Raw genomic sequence first — 16,792 nt, 5'->3', positions numbered from 1 at the left:
AATGTTATAGCTGATATATTGTCTCGTATACCAGTTAGTCATGAGTCAACGAGTGGTTGACTCATATTTTTTTTTGCGAGGGGGATGCTATAGCAATCTCTCCTTTTTACCCATAGATGTTATAGTTACCCATTATATCTTATTCAGTTTTCTTTGAGAAATTGTATAGAAACTGGAAGATGGCCAATTGGGGTCGAACCTCTCTCACAGAATGACCATCGAGGAAGGATACGATACAAAGCTGTTGGTGAATGTATAATGTAATCTGTACACGTCTCAGTCATTTCAAACCCTTATGTTATATGATTGAGGCCAGTAAATTTGCCAAAGTGATGCTAAGTAAAGAAATAAAGAGAGATCTATGTATCAAGAATGAAGAATAAATTGTATTATTCATGTTACGAGAGCCATGTTTATATTGCTATTATGAATATATTTTATTAGATATTCATCTGTGTCTGGTATTTGACCAATCTGAGAAGATGCGAAAGAATAGGTACAACTACGGCTGTCAGATGTCAGATATTAGCCAGGTTGTAAGGGAATCTGTGTCTAGCCCAAATCTCTCTGTCAACAGAAGCCGGTATTTCAGAGTTATGTGTTTCAATGGGCCTATGGGCTGATTATACACCCGTTAATGTGTAAGGGGTGGAGGCATAACGTAACACCTTCCACTGATTTCTCAAAGCACCAAGGACCTTAGCCCCCTCACCTACTCTATGACTCACTTCTGCAGCCATGGTACCATCCATCGCTGTATCCACAATTAATGATCTAAAGCAATCCACTGTTTCCATTCATACTGATGATACAACAGACCTGTCCTCCTCTGCCAGTAATCTTGCCTACAATCACATTCACTCTACGCTTTTTCCTTCAACAAACCCTTCATGTCTATGTCCACGTTTTCTTTTGTATTTTGAAAACTAAACTAACTTCAATGGTATTGAGTAAATGGAAAAAAGATTACGCAATAGAATACTCAAAATAGAACAATACAAGGCATGTTGTAGCAGAAAATAAAAGAATAAATCTATGATGTAATACCAGAATTCAATTGACAGAAAATACTAGAATACATGATGAATTGTAAGAAAATATAATACATAAAGTGCAAGCAGTTAGTGCTTCGTTTAGCATCCTTCCAGACAATGAAGCTGCACGATAGTTTACGAATTGTTGTCTCCGTCTGATGACCTCCCACTCATGTCTTGTGTGATTCACCAGTTGCTGCGAGGTCCTTCCCACCCTTGGTTCCCAAGCGTGAACTATATAGCCTAGATGTTCTCTATCAGGATCAGGTGGCAACCCTTGCTAGGCCACAAGAGAAGATCGATGTTCCTTTGCTCTTGGAAGCAACGCCTCATAACCCCGGCAGTATGCACAGGACACAATCGTTTTTGGGCATGGCAAGGCATAGGCACGGACAGCCTGGCCTCCTCCAGTATTTCCAAATACTGATCAGATTAAACCTTCCCTCAGTATGGGTCAAGTCTCCGGCACCGAGCAGATGGATCCATCCTCACAAGTGACGTGGCCACTTCTTGTCTCCAAGTATCTCGTTTGAAGATCATGATGAACATGTTACGCTAAATGGGTCTACATATTTTGTGTGTAGTATAAACTTTAATATCTCGCATTATGTCTTCTCCAAAAGTGAAGTTTACTGTGAAGCGTCCAGCAGAAGGTCTTCTCATCAGTACATACAACATGATCCCCAGATATCTCTTCCTTAGTGCAAGTGATTTTGTGCACACCGTAGACGGGCCTCGCCGGTCGCTCTAGCAGACGATCTTTTTCAGCAGGGTTAATCTCAGCGGAATGAAGTCACCTTCATACTGTTCTTGATGTCACGCCCATATTTCATTCTTCTTTTATCCTCACTGTATTGGTGAGTAAATTTATACCTGCAGCTACCTTTATGTGTTCAACTTGTTCCTCACTTGTTAGGAGCGCCCGATTGGCCCTATCCAGAAGCTCACCTTCCTCCTCCCGTCTCTTTATCTGCTCGTACACAATGTGTGCCCAAGATATACCCAGCTGAACGTCTATGCCGGTTATAGAGAGGCCGCTCTCCCTCATCCCCACAATTCTGGCTTGGCGACGACCCATCATGCGGCAGGCCAGCCAGGAAAGTGTTGTGTGTGTGCCACTATGGACCAGTAACCTCGCTCACACCTGAATATGACGCCACATCCTCATACATTCGTATATAATTGTCTTTATTCGTATCTTCTTTTCAAGGTTTTCGTAATTAAATTTTCCCTTATATAGATATTTCGAAATGAAATTATTTGCAGTATGAAATGTCTAAGAAATGAAATACAATTGGATGATTTAAGGAAATCGTTTTTCAAAGGCAGAGTGAAGCCATCCGTCTGCAGCTGAAGAGTTTAGTGAGAATATTTTCATTAATATGAAATTGCAAGTTATTGATTTATTACAGCGATGGTGATGGAAAATTGAACACGTTTACTATTGTTTATGAATCATTTAACTTTTCCAAGTTACGTATTTAATCGTATTTTCCTCTATTGCTCTCGATGAGGAGAAAACTAGCCTGATTTCTGAAAGGACTGTTCTGTGTACAGTGGACACGTAAGTATTATAATCAAGATTATCCAGACATGTCCCATACACAGCAGCTGTGAAGAGGCTGATTTAGTGAAGATGTCGAGGCAGCTGTTCTATCAGTGTGGGGATTCCGGTGCAGTTATGATATCACCGGTGCGTATGTGTGTGTGTGTGGGTAGGTGGCGCAGCTGTACGACAGATTACAGGAATATCAAACCATGTACACGATGAATATAGTTCCAGTTCTCGATTTATTTCGCTAAATCCTTGCTCATTACCATAGAACAATACTATGGTTCGCACATTTTCCCGCCATCAAGTCGGCTCCACAATCGGTGTGGTGTCTGATGTATGATGATGGCAAACTCAGTCTTTTTTGGGGTTACTTAAAATATACTCCATTTATAATGATTTTATATATTCTATCGATATTTAGAAATATAGCTTCATAGACACCCTATCCGTATATCTATTTTCAACTAGATATAAGTTACAAGGAGACATTCTCTCCAGCCAATCATCACATCCGTTACAACATTACATGACGGACAGCTCGTTCATTTACGAAAGAATACTGCAAACTGTATGTTTACCCCGCCTGGGTTGCCAGGTATCACTACTGTCCACCACAGTGTATAGGAATATATGTCCCCAACCGTACATCTGCATGTAACAGATGTACACCATGTGCACTTCTTTTTGTAACAGGTGTAACCCATGTGTACATCTGTGTGCAACAGGTGTAGCCCATACGTACAATTGTGTGTAACAGATGTAACCAATGTAACCAATATTAAGACTGTGTGCAGGAGGCGTGACCCGTGTGTACATCATCGTATGAGTTAGGCCCCATATGTACATCTCTGTGTAGCAGATGGAACCCATGTGTACATATGTGTTTCAAAGGTGCAACCAATGTGTATACCCTACGTAACAATTGTAACCCATGTGTAGATATGTGTGTATCAGGTATACCCATTTGGACATACATGTGACATTTGTAATCTATATGTACATTTATTCGGAATAGATGACTCATATGTATATCTGCATGTAACTAGTGTACTTCATGTGTACATCATTTTGTAACAGCTGTAATCCATGTGTATAACTATATGTAACGGGAGTAACGTCTATGTACATATATATATATATATATATATATATATATATATATATATATATATATATATATATATATATATATATATATGTGCTTATTATTCATATATTTTGCTTTGTCGCTGTCTCCCGCGTTAGCGAGGTAGCGCAAGGAAACAGACGAAAGAATGGCCCAACCAACCCACATTCACTTGTATATACATACACGTTCACACACGCAAATGTACATACCCATACATCTCAACGTATACATATATATATACATACAGACATATACATATATACACATGCACATAGTTCATACTGTCTGCCTTTATTCATTCCCATAGCCACCCCGCCACACATGAAATAACTACCCCCTCCCCCATCACGTGCGCCAGGTAGCGCTAGAAAGACAACAAAGGCCCCATTTGTTCATACTCAGTCTCTAGTTGCCATGTAATAATGCACCGAAACTACAGCTACCTTTCCACATCCAAGTCCCACACAACTTTCCATGGTTTACCCCAGACGCTTCACATGCCCTGGTTCAATCCATTGACAGCACGTCGACCCCGGTATACCACATCGTTCCAATTCACTCTATTCCTTGCACGCCTTTCACCCTCCTGCATGGTCAGACCCCGATCACTCAAAATCTTTTTCACTCCATCTTTCCACCTCCAATTGGTCTCCCACTTCTCGTTCCCTCCACCTCCGACACATATATCCTCTTGGTCAATCTTTCCTCACTCATTCTCTCCATGTGACCAAACCATTTCAAAACACCCTCTTCTGCTCTTTCAACCACACTCTTTTTATTACCACACATCTCTCTCACCCTATTGTCCTATTGTTACTTACTCGATCAAACCACCTCACACCACATATTGTCCTCAAACATCTCATTTCCAGCACATCCATCCTCCTCCGCACAACTCTGTCCATAGCCCACGCCTCGCAACCATGCAGCATTGTTGGAACCACTATTTCTTCAAACATACCCATTTTTGCTTTCCGAGATAATCTTCTCGACTTCCACACATTCTTCAAGGCTCCCAGAACATTCGCCCCCTCCCCCACCCTATGATTCACTTCCGCTTCCATGGTTCCATCCTCTGCCAAATCCACTCCCATATATCTAAAACGCTTCACTTCCTCCAGTTTTTCTCCATTCAAACTTACCTCCCAGTTGACTTCACCCTCAACCCTACTGTACCTAATAACCTTGCTCTTATTCACATCTACTCTCAACCTTCTTCTTTCACAAACTTTAACAAACTCAATCACCAGGTTCTGCAGTTTCTCACGTGAATAAGCCACCAGCGCTGTATCATCAGCGAACAACAACTGACTCACTTCCCAAGCTCTCTCATCCACAACAGACTGCATACTTGCCCCTCTTTCCAAAACCCTTGCATTCACCTCTCTAACAACCCCATCCATAAACAAATTAAACTACCATGGAGACATAGCACAATCCTGCCGCAAACCTACATTCACTGAGAACCAATCACTTTCCTCTCTTCCTACACGTACACATGCCTTACATCCTCGACAAAACTTTTCACTGCTTCTATCAACTTGCCTCCCACACCATATACTCTTAATACCTTCCACAGAGCATCTCTATCAACTCTATCATGTACCTTCTCCAGATCCATAAATGCTACATACATATACATTCGCTTCTCTAAGTATTTCTCACATACATTCTTCAAAGCAAACACCTGATCCACACATCCTCTACCACTTCTGAAACCACACTGCTCTTCCCCAATCTGATGCTCTGTACATGCCTTCACCCTCTCAATCAATACCCTCCCATATAATTTCCCAGGAATACTCAACAAACTTATACCTCTGTAATTTGAGCACTCACCATTGTCCCCTTTGCCTTTGTACAATGGCACTATGCAAGCATTCCGCCAATCCTCAGGCATCTCACCGTGAATCATACATACTTAAATAACCTTACCAACCAGTCAACAATAAAGTCATCCCCTTTTTTAATAAATTCCACTGCAATGCCATCCAAGCCCCCTGCCTTTCCGGCTTTCATCTTCCGCAAAGCTTTTACTACCTCTTCTCTGTTTACCAAATCATCCTCTCTGACCCTCTCACTTTGCATACCACCTCGACCAAAACACCCTATATCTGCCTCTCTATCATCAAACACGTTCAACAAACCTTCAAAATACTCACTCCATCTCCTTCTCACATCACCACTACTTGTTTTCACCTCCCCATTAACCCCCTTCACTGAAGTTCCCATTTGTTCCCTTGTCTTACGCACTTTATTTACCTCCTTCCAGAACATCTTTTTATTCTCTCTAAAATTTAATGATACTCTCTCACCCCAACTCTCATTTGCCCTCTTTTTCACCTCTTGGACCTTTCTCTTGACCTCCTGTCTCTTTATTTTATACATCTCCCACTCAATTGCATTTTTTTCCCTGCAAAAATCGTCCAAATGCCTCTCTCTTCTCTTTCACTAATAATCTTACTTCTTCATCCCACCACTCACTACCCTTTCTAATCTACCCACCTCCCACGCTTCCAATGCCACAAGCATCTTTTGCGCAAGTCATCACTGCTTCCCTAAATACATACCATTCCTCCCCCACTCCCCTTACCTCCTTTGTTCTCACCTTTTTCCATTCTGTACTCAGTCTCTCCTGGTACTTCCTCACACAAGTCTCCTTCCGAAGCCCACTTACTCTCACCACTCTTTTCACCCAAACATTCTCTCTTCTTTTCTGGAATCCTCTACAAATCTTCACCTTCGCTTCCACATGATAATGATCAGACATCCCTCCAGTTGCACCTCTCAGAGCATTAACATTCAAAAGTCTCTCTTTCGCGCGCCTATCAGTTAACAGGTAATCCAATAACGCTCTTTGGCCATCTCTCCTAATTTCATACGTATACTTAAGTATATCTCTCTTTTTAAACCAGGTATTCCCAATCACCAGTCCTTTTTCAACACATAGGTCTACAAGTTTTTCACTATTTCCATTTACAACACTGAACACCCCATATAGTCCAATTATTCCCTCAACTGCCACATTGCTCACCTTTGCATTCAAATCACCCATCACTATAACCCGGTCTCGTGCATCAACACCACTAACACACTCACTCAGCTGCTCCCAAAACAGTTGCCTCTCATGATCTTTCTTCTCATGCCCAGGTGCATATGCACCAATAATCACCCATCTCCATCAACTTTCAGTTTTACCAATATATATATATATATATATATATATATATATATATATATATATATATATATATATATATATATATATATATATATATATATATTATCCCTGGGGATAGGGGATTAAGAATACTTCCCACGTATTCCCTGCGTGTCGTACAAGGCGACTAAAAGGGAAGGGAGCGGGTGGCTGGAAATCCTCCCCCTCTCGTTTTTTTTTTTTAATTTTCCAAAAGAAGGAACAGAGGGGGCCAGGTGAGGATATTCCAAAAAAGGCCCAGTCCTCTGTTGTTAGCGCTACCTCGCTAACGCGGGAAATGGCGAATAGTTTAAAAGAAAGAATATACATATATATATATATATATATATATATATATATATATATATATATATATATATATATATATTTTTTTTTTTTTTTTTTTTGCTTTGTCGCTGTCTCCCGCGTTTGCGAGGTAGCGCAACGAAACAGACGAAAGAAATGGCACAACCCACCCCCATACACATGTATATACATACGTCCACACACGCAAATATACATACTTATACAGCTTTCCATGGTTTACCCCAGACGCTTCACATGCCCTGATTCAATCCACTGACAGCACGTCAACCCCGGTATACTACATCGATCCAATTCACTCTATTCCTTGCCCTCCTTTCACCCTCCTGCATGTTCAGGCCCCGATCACACAAAATCTTTTTCACTCCATCTTTCTACCTCCAATTTGGTCTCCCACTTCTCGTTCCCTCCATCTCCGACACATATATCCTCTTGGTCAATCTTTCCTCACTCATTCTCTCCATGTGCCCAAACCATTTCAAAACACCCTCTTCTGCTCTCTCAACCACGCTCTTTTTATTTCCACACATCTCTCTTACCCTTACGTTACTTACTCGATCAAACCACCTCACACTACACATTGTCCTCAGACATCTCATTTCCAGCACATCCATCCTCCTGCGCACAACTCTATCCATAGCCTACGCCTCGCAACCATACAACATTGTTGGAACCACTATTCCTTCAAACATACCCATTTTTGCTTTCCGAGATAATGTTCTCGACTTCCACACATTCTTCAAGGCTCCCAGGATTTATGCCCCCTCCCCCACCCTATGATTCACTTCCGCTTCCATTGTTCTATCCGCTGCCAGATCCACTCCCAGATATCTAAAACACTTTACTTCCTCCAGTTTTTCTCCATTCAAACTTACCTCCCAATTGACTTGACCCTCAACCCTACTGTACCTAATAACCTTGCTCTTATTCACATTTACTCTTAACTTTCTTCTTTCACACACTTTACCAAACTCAGTCACCAGCTTCTGCGGTTTCTCACATGAATCAGCCACCAGCGCTGTATCATCAGCGAACAACAACTGACTCACTTCCCAAGCTCTCTCATCCCCAACAGACTTCATACTTGCCCCTCTTTCCAAAACTCTTGCATTCACCTCCCTAACAACCCAATCCATAAACAAATTAAACAACCATGGAGACATCACACACCCCTGCCGCAAAACTACATTCACTAAGAACCAATCACTTTCCTCTCTTCCTACACGTACACATGCCTTACATCCTCGATAAAAACATTTCACTGCTTCGAACAACTTGCCTCCCACACCATATATTCTTAATACCTTCCACAGAGCATCTCTATCAACTCTATCATATGCCTTCTCCAGATCCATAAATGCTACATACAAATCCATTTGCTTTTCTAAGTATTTCTCATATACATTCTTCAAAGCAAACACCTGATCCACACATCCTCTACCACTTCTGAAACCACACTGCTCTTCCCCAATCTGATGCTCTGCCTTCACCCTCTCGATCAATACCCTCCCATATAATTTTCCTAGGAATACTCAACAAACTTATACCTCTGTAATTTGAGCACTCACTCTTATCCCCTTTGCCTTTGTACAATGCACTATGCACGCATTCCGCCAATCCTCAGGCACCTCACCATGAGTCATACATACATTAAATAACCTTACCAACCAGTCAATAATACAGTCACCCCCTTTTTTAATAAATTCCACTGCAATACCATCTAAACCTGCTGCCTTGCCGGCTTTCATCTACCGCAAAGTTTTTACTACCTCTTCTCTGTTTACCAAATCATTTTCCCTAACCCTCTCACTTTGCACACCACCTCGACCAAAACACCCTATATCTGCCACTCTATCATCAAACACATTCAATAAACCTTCAAAATACTCACTCCATGTCCTTCTCACATCACCACTACTTGTTATCACCTCCCCATTTGCGCCCTTCACTGAAGTTCCCATTTGCTCCCTTGTCTTACGCACTTTATTTACCTCCTTCCAGAACATCTTTTTATTCTCCCTAAAATTTAATGATACTCTCTCACCCCAACTCTCATTTGCCTTCTTTTTCACCTCTTGCACCTTTCTCTTGACCTCCTGTCTCTTTCTTTTATACATCTCCCACTCAATTGCATTTTTTCCCTGCAAAAAACGTCCAAATGCCTCTCTCTTCTTTTTCACTAATAATCTTACTTCTTCATCCCACCACTCACTACCCTTTCTAATCAACCCACCTCCCACTCTTCTTATGCAACAAGCATCTTTTGCGCAATCCATCACTGATTCCCTAAATATATCCCATTCCTCCCCCACTCCCCTTACTTCCATTGTTCTCATCAACATATATATATATATATATATATATATATATATATATATATATATATATATATATATATATATATATATATATATATATATATATATATATATGTGTGTGTGTATGTTTGAAGGAATAGTGGTTCCAACAATGTTGTATGGTTGCGAGGCGTGGGCTATGGATAGAGTTGTGCGCAGGAGGATGGATGTGCTGGAAATGAGATGTTTGAGGACAATGTGTGGTGTGAGGTGGTTTGATCGAGTGAGTAACGTAAGGGTAAGAGAGATGTGTGGAAATAAAAAGAGCGTGGTTGAGAGAGCAGAAGAGGGTGTTTTGAAGTGGTTTGGGCACATGGAGAGAATGAGTGAGGAAAGATTGACCAAGAGGATATATGTGTCGGAGGTGGAGGGAACGAGGAGAAGAGGGAGACCAAATTGGAGGTAGAAAGATGGAGTGAAAAAGATTTTGTATGATCGGGGCCTGAACATGCAGGAGGGTGAAAGGAGGGCAAGGAATAGAGTGAATTGGAGCGATGTGGTATACCGGGGTTGACGTGCTGTCAGTGGATTAAATCAAGGCATGTGAAGCGTCTGGGGTAAACCATGGAAAGCTGTGTAGGTATGTATATTTGCGTGTGTGGACGTATGTATATACATGTGTATGGGGGGTTGGGCCATTTCTTTCGTCTGTTTCCTTGCGCTACCTCGCAAACGCGGGAGACAGCGACAAAGTATAATTAAAAATAAAGAAAAATGAAATATATATATATATATATATATATATATATATATATATATATATATATATATATATATTTTTTTTTTTTTTTTTTTTTTTTTTTATACTTTGTCGCTGTCTCCCGCGTTTGCGAGGTAGCGCAAGGAAACAGACGAAAGAAATGGCCCAACCCCCCCCCCCCCCCCCCATACACATATATATATATATATATCTGTGCATATGTACGTATATTCCCTTATATGTTGATATGTGTACTTATGTATATGAGTGGATGGACCATTCTTCGTCTGTTTCCTGGCACTACCTATGCTGACGTAGGAAACAGCGATCATGTAAAACAATAATAGTAATTATAATAATAATATAATAATAATAATAATAATAATAATAATAATAATAATAATGATAATAATAATAATAATAATAATGAAAATAACAATGATAATACATGCATACACATATATATTCCTATGAGTCCACGGGGGAAATGAAACACGATAAGCTCAAAGGTGCACTTCCGTATAATAATAACGTTCTCAGGGGAGACACAAGAGAGAAATATAACAGTCAGTTGAGTTACAACGAAGAGACGTAGCTAGGACGCCATTTGGTAATCATGCGATTGTGCAAGACAGACAACGAGCGTATCATAAACTTATGTGGACAGGAAGGTGGATTGTTTACATATTTTATCAACAATAAAGTTATCCAATTTGTATAGACCCTCACTAATATTAGGATTATAATTCTTTGTGTATTTGATAATAGAAGATTTAATGATATTTCTCGTGGTACTGGAGTTAGAGTTGATAACTGAAATGGCATTACTCCAGTCAATACAATGACCATAGTTTTTAACGTGATTAAACAAGGCATTTGATACTTGTCCCGTTCTTATACTATATTCATGTTGCTTAAGTCTAACAGAAAGATCCTTACCAGTCTGACCAACAAAAAATCTATCACAATTTCTTCATGGTACTTATAGATGCACCCAGAAGAATTTTCTGGTAAGTTCCTAATTAAGATATTCTTTATAGTATTATTGCTGCTGAAGGCAACATTTACATTAAAGGATTTAAGCAACATGGGAAGTAAAGAAAAATTATTATTAAAAGGGAGAACTAAAAGATTCTTGGTGTCAATGGGAGGTTTGGGCTTAACTCTATAAGATAATTTCTTTGCTAACCTGAGGGATTTATCAATGAAAGATCTAGGGTACTTTAAATTAGATCCAATAAAATATATGTTCTCAAACTCATCATCAATATACTCTGGACTGCAAATGCCCTAAGAAACAGACTAGAATGATAATTTAACTCTATCATGCTGAGCTGAGTAATAATGAATATTGGAAGAAATATTGGTGAGTTTTCTGTATAAACTCAACTGAAACATCTTTCTATCCCTATGTATCATGAAATCTAAAAATTGTAACATAACTATTTTTCCCTTCCACAATAAGTCTGATAGAAGGTACTAAGATGTTGAAAAAAGGAATAAATGCTTGTAGATTTTCTTTTCTGTTTCCCCTTTTGTTGGCTAAACACAAAAAACATCATCTACGTACCTAAACCAAACTGCCTTAGAGGGCAAGATATCCTTCAGTAATTTTGTTTCAAGGAATCCCATGTAAAGATCACTTAATACTGATGAAAAAGGATTACCCATCGCCATACCATATTTCTGAGCAAGATATTCTCCACTGAATTGAAATACAGTCTTTTATATATAATTTTATCAATTCAATAAAAACAGAATTTGAAACAGGTAAATCATTATAATCCAAAACATCAACCAAATATTCTAAAAGATCATCAACTGGAAATTTTGTGAACAAGAATGAAACATCAAATGAAAAATGAAAAATCAAAATCAAAATGGACATCATTAAGCTTGTGAACTAAATCTATATTGATCATGATATTAGAATTTGATATTTTACCTACAAGTGGACTTAACAAAGTAACTAACCATTTTGATAATATCTGATGGATCCCACTGAACTCACTATGGGTGTTTTAATAAGTCAATACATATAAGGCAATGAAGGGGACAATAATGAAAATCTTTTGATTAGAGAACCATTGCTTTTCAACAAAAACTTCAGTTCTTTATCAAAGTGAGAATTAACTGCCTTTAGGGGATGTGTACTGAGTTTCAAGTATGTTGTATCATCACATAAAAGATCATTAATTTTTGTTAAATAATCAACTTTGTCCATAATCACAACTTACCTGCTTAAGTGATATGCATATCATTATCTTCTTCAAACTGCACTTGTCAATAATACAGACGAACGTTATTCGACAATGTGGAACCACTGATTTTGTAAAACTGGCATACACTAAACTTTTACAAATGTTAGCTTCATCACTGGATAACTTACTGTACTTTTCTAAATTACAAAATGATCTTGTTATATCAACACAGTAAACTTCTTTTTCAGAGCAAACAAAACTTGATCCATAACCTAGATCACACAAAGAATCCTTGTCAAGTTCTTCATTGGACAGGTTCATCACAAATGAAGGGTTTGTGTTCTTGTCCGATCACTGTTTCCAATGTGATGGTCTAACTTATAATTCAGTTTCCTATGAAGAGTATTCCGTTCTCTTCTTCACTTGTTATAGCAATAGCCCAACATACGGTTCTTCCACTGGGTAGGTATAGCCATTTGAAAGGCGCGTTTCTTCTCTCCTGTAATGTGAAAGGCCTCCTTCATGTCAATCTTCGTTAGTTCAATAAATTTCTTCAAAATGCAATCTTGAAAATCATCATATGGTCGACCACACAACAACAATAACCGTTGCGGAGGGACAAATCTTGGAAGGACATGTTAATCGAAGATGTAACGGAGGGGGAAAGACCAGGAGAGTTTGTAGAAAATTAGTGGATGAGCCATGTGGTATCCATGTTGCAAGAGGTCACAATGGTGCACATGATCTAGTATATGCATAAAACCACAGGAAAATGAAACACGAGAAGTTCAGAAGTGCACTTTTGTGTAGTGATCATATTGTCAGGAATGATACAAGAATGAGATAGAAGACGTAGAACAGTCAGTTGACATACAAGGAAGAGACGTAGCTAAAACGCCATTGGTAAACGAGCGTTATCGGGTGGTGGTGTTCGGGGTTGGTGTGTTCCCGCCTGTCATAAAATCTTTATTATGTGGACATGAAAGGGAACTGTTTACAAATTTTGCTTACAAGAAAGCTATCCAATTTGTATAGACCAATTGCGGTCTGCGTTTGCAGAATACTTTGCATAAACTTTAATATATGTTATGGTGGGCATACTGGTAAGGATCTTTATGTTAGACTAAGCAACATAAATATAGCATAAGAACAAGACAAGAATCAAATGCCTTGTTTAATCATGTTAGAAATTATGGTCATAGTATTGACTGGAGTAATGCCAATTCAGTTATTAAGTAACTCGACCACGAAAAATATAGTGAAATCTTCCATTATCAAATACACAAAGTGTAACATTAATGTTAATGAAGGTCTATACAAATTGGATAGCTTTATTGTAGCAAGATATAAAGAGTTACCTTTCTTGTCCACATGAAAGAAAACTTTATGACAGGAATGCTGCCAGACCCAAACACCACCAACCGATAACGTTTATTTACCAGTGGCGTCTTAGCTACGACTCTTCCTTGTGTATCAGTTGACTGCTCTACGTGTTGTATCTTATTCTTGCATCTCCCCTGACGATGTGATCATTACACGAAAGTACACTGTCCCTGGGCAGAGGAAGGAAAGAATCATTCCCACGTATTCCCTGCGTGTCGTAGAAGGCGACTAAAATGGGAGGGAGTGGGGGGCTGGAAATCCTCCCTTTTCGTTTTTTTAATTTTCCAAAAGAAGGAACAGAGAAGGGGGCCAGGTGAGGATATTCCCCCAATGGCTCAGTACTCTGTTCTTAACACTACCTCGCTAACAAGGGAAATGGCAAATAGTATTAAAGTAAAAGATATATATATATATATATATATATATATATATATATATATATATATATATATATATATATATATATCTTTTTTTTTTTTTTTTTTTACTTTGTCGCTGTCTCCCGCGTTTGCGAGGTAGCGCAAGGAAACAGACGAAAGAAATGGCCCAACCCCCACCATACACATGTATATACATACGTCCACACACGCAAATATACATACCTACACAGCTTTCCATGGTTTACCCCAGACGCTTCACATGCCTTGATTCAATCCACTGACAGCACGTCAACCCCGGTATACCACATCGCTCCAATTCACTCTATTCCTTGCCCTCCTTTCACCCTCCTGCATGTTCAGGCCCCGATCATACAAAATCTTTTTCACTCCATCTTTCCACCTCCAATTTGGTCTCCCACTTCTCCTCGTTCCCTCCACCTCCGACACATATATCCTCTTGGTCAATCTTTCCTCACTCATTCTCTCCATGTGCCCAAACCACTTCAAAACACCCTCTTCTGCTCTCTCAACCACGCTCTTTTTATTTCCACACATCTCTCTTACCCTTACGTTACTTACTCGATCAAACCACCTCACACCACACATTGTCCTCAAACATCTCATTTCCAGCACATCCACCCTCCTGCGCACAACTCTATCCATAGCCCACGCCTTGCAACCATACAACATTGTTGGAACCACTATTCCTTCAAACATACCCAATTTTGCTTTCCGAGATAATGTTCTCGACTTCCACACATTCTTCAAGGCCCCAAGATTTTTCGCCCCCTCCCCCACCCTATGATCCACTTCCGCTTCCATGGTTCCATCCGCTGCCAGATCCACTCCCAGATATCTAAAACACTTCACTTCCTCCAGTTTTTCTCCATTCAAACTCACCTTCCAATTGATTTGACCCTCAACCCTACTGTACCTAATAACCTTGCTCTTATTCACATTTACTCTTAACTTTCTTCTTCCACACACTTTACCAAACTCAGTCACCAGCTTCTGCAGTTTCTCACTTGAATCAGCCACCAGCGCTGTATCATCAGCGAACAACAACTGACTCACTTCCCAAGCTCTCTCATCCCCAACAGACTTCATACTTGCCCCTCTTTCCAAAACTCTTGCATTTACCTCCCTAACAACCCCATCCATAAACAAATTAAACAACCATGGAGACATCACACACCCCTGCCGCAAACCTACATTCACTGAGAACCAATCACTTTCCTCTCTTCCTACACGTACACATGCCTTACATCCTCGATAAAAACTTTTCACTGCTTCTAACAACTTGCCTCCCACACCATATATTCTTAATACCTTCCACAGAGCATCTCTATCAACTCTATCATATGCCTTCTCCAGATCCATAAATGCTACATACAAATCCATTTGCTTTTCTAAGTATTTCTCACATACATTCTTCAAAGCAAACACCTGATCCACACATCCTCTACCACTTCTGAAACCACACTGCTCTTCCCCAATCTGATGCTCTGTACATGCCTTCACCCTCTCAATCAATACCCTCCCATATATTTTACCAGGAATACTCAACAAACTTATACCTCTGTAATTTGAGCACTCACTCTTATCCCCTTTGCCTTTGTACAATGGAACTATGCACGCATTCCGCCAATCCTCAGGCACCTCACCATGAGTCATACATACTTTAAATAACCTTACCAACCAGTCAACAATACAGTCACCCCCTTTTTTAATAAATTCCACTGCAATACCATCGAAACCTGCTGCCTTGCCGGCTTTCATCTCCCGCAAAGCTTTCACTACCTCTTCTCTGTTTACCAAATCATTTTCCCTAACCCTCTCACTTTGCACACCACCTCGACCAAAACACCCTATATCTGCCACTCTATCATCAAACACATTCAGCAAACCTTCAAAATACTCACTCCATCTCCTTCTCACATCACCACTACTTGTTATCACCTCCCCATTTGCGCCCTTCACTGAAGTTCCCATTTGCTCCCTTGTCTTACGCACTTTATTTACCTCCTTCCAGAACATCTTTTTATTCTCCCTAAACTTTAATGATACTCTCTCACCCCAACTCTCATATGCCCTTTTTTTCACCTCTTGTACCTTTCTCTTGACCTCCTGTCTCTTTCTTTTATACATCTCCCACTCAATTGCATTTTTTCCCTGCAAAAATCGTCCAAATGCCTCTCTCTTCTCTTTCACTAATACTCTTACTTCTTCATCCCACCACTCACTACCCTTTCTAATCAACCCACCTCCCACTCTTCTCATGCCACAAGCATCTTTTGCGCACTCCATCACTGATTCCCTAAATACATCCCATTCCTCCCCCACTCCCCTTACTTCCATTGATCTCACCTTTTTCCATTCTGTACTCAGTCTCTCCTGGTACTTCCTCACACAGGTCTCCTTCCCAAGCTCACTTACTCTCACCACCCTCTTCACCCCAACATTCGCTCTTCTTTTCTGAAAACCCATACAAATCTTCACCTTAGCCTCCACAAGATAATGATCAGACATC

General features: G+C 39.9%; 1 protein-coding gene across 1 annotated transcript in view; it reads right to left on the bottom strand.

The window, feature by feature from the left end:
* Positions 1 to 16,792, bottom strand: part of LOC139750677 (cuticle protein AMP4-like) — a 177,885-nt gene that overhangs the window by 104,366 nt on the left and 56,727 nt on the right. The gene's annotated exons all lie outside the window — the stretch shown is intronic.

Source organism: Panulirus ornatus, chromosome 10 (assembly GCF_036320965.1).
Source record: "Panulirus ornatus isolate Po-2019 chromosome 10, ASM3632096v1, whole genome shotgun sequence".
Taxonomy (NCBI): domain Eukaryota; kingdom Metazoa; phylum Arthropoda; class Malacostraca; order Decapoda; family Palinuridae; genus Panulirus; species Panulirus ornatus.
Note: the sequence above shows the minus strand (reverse complement) of the source record. Positions and strands in the feature narration are given on the sequence as shown.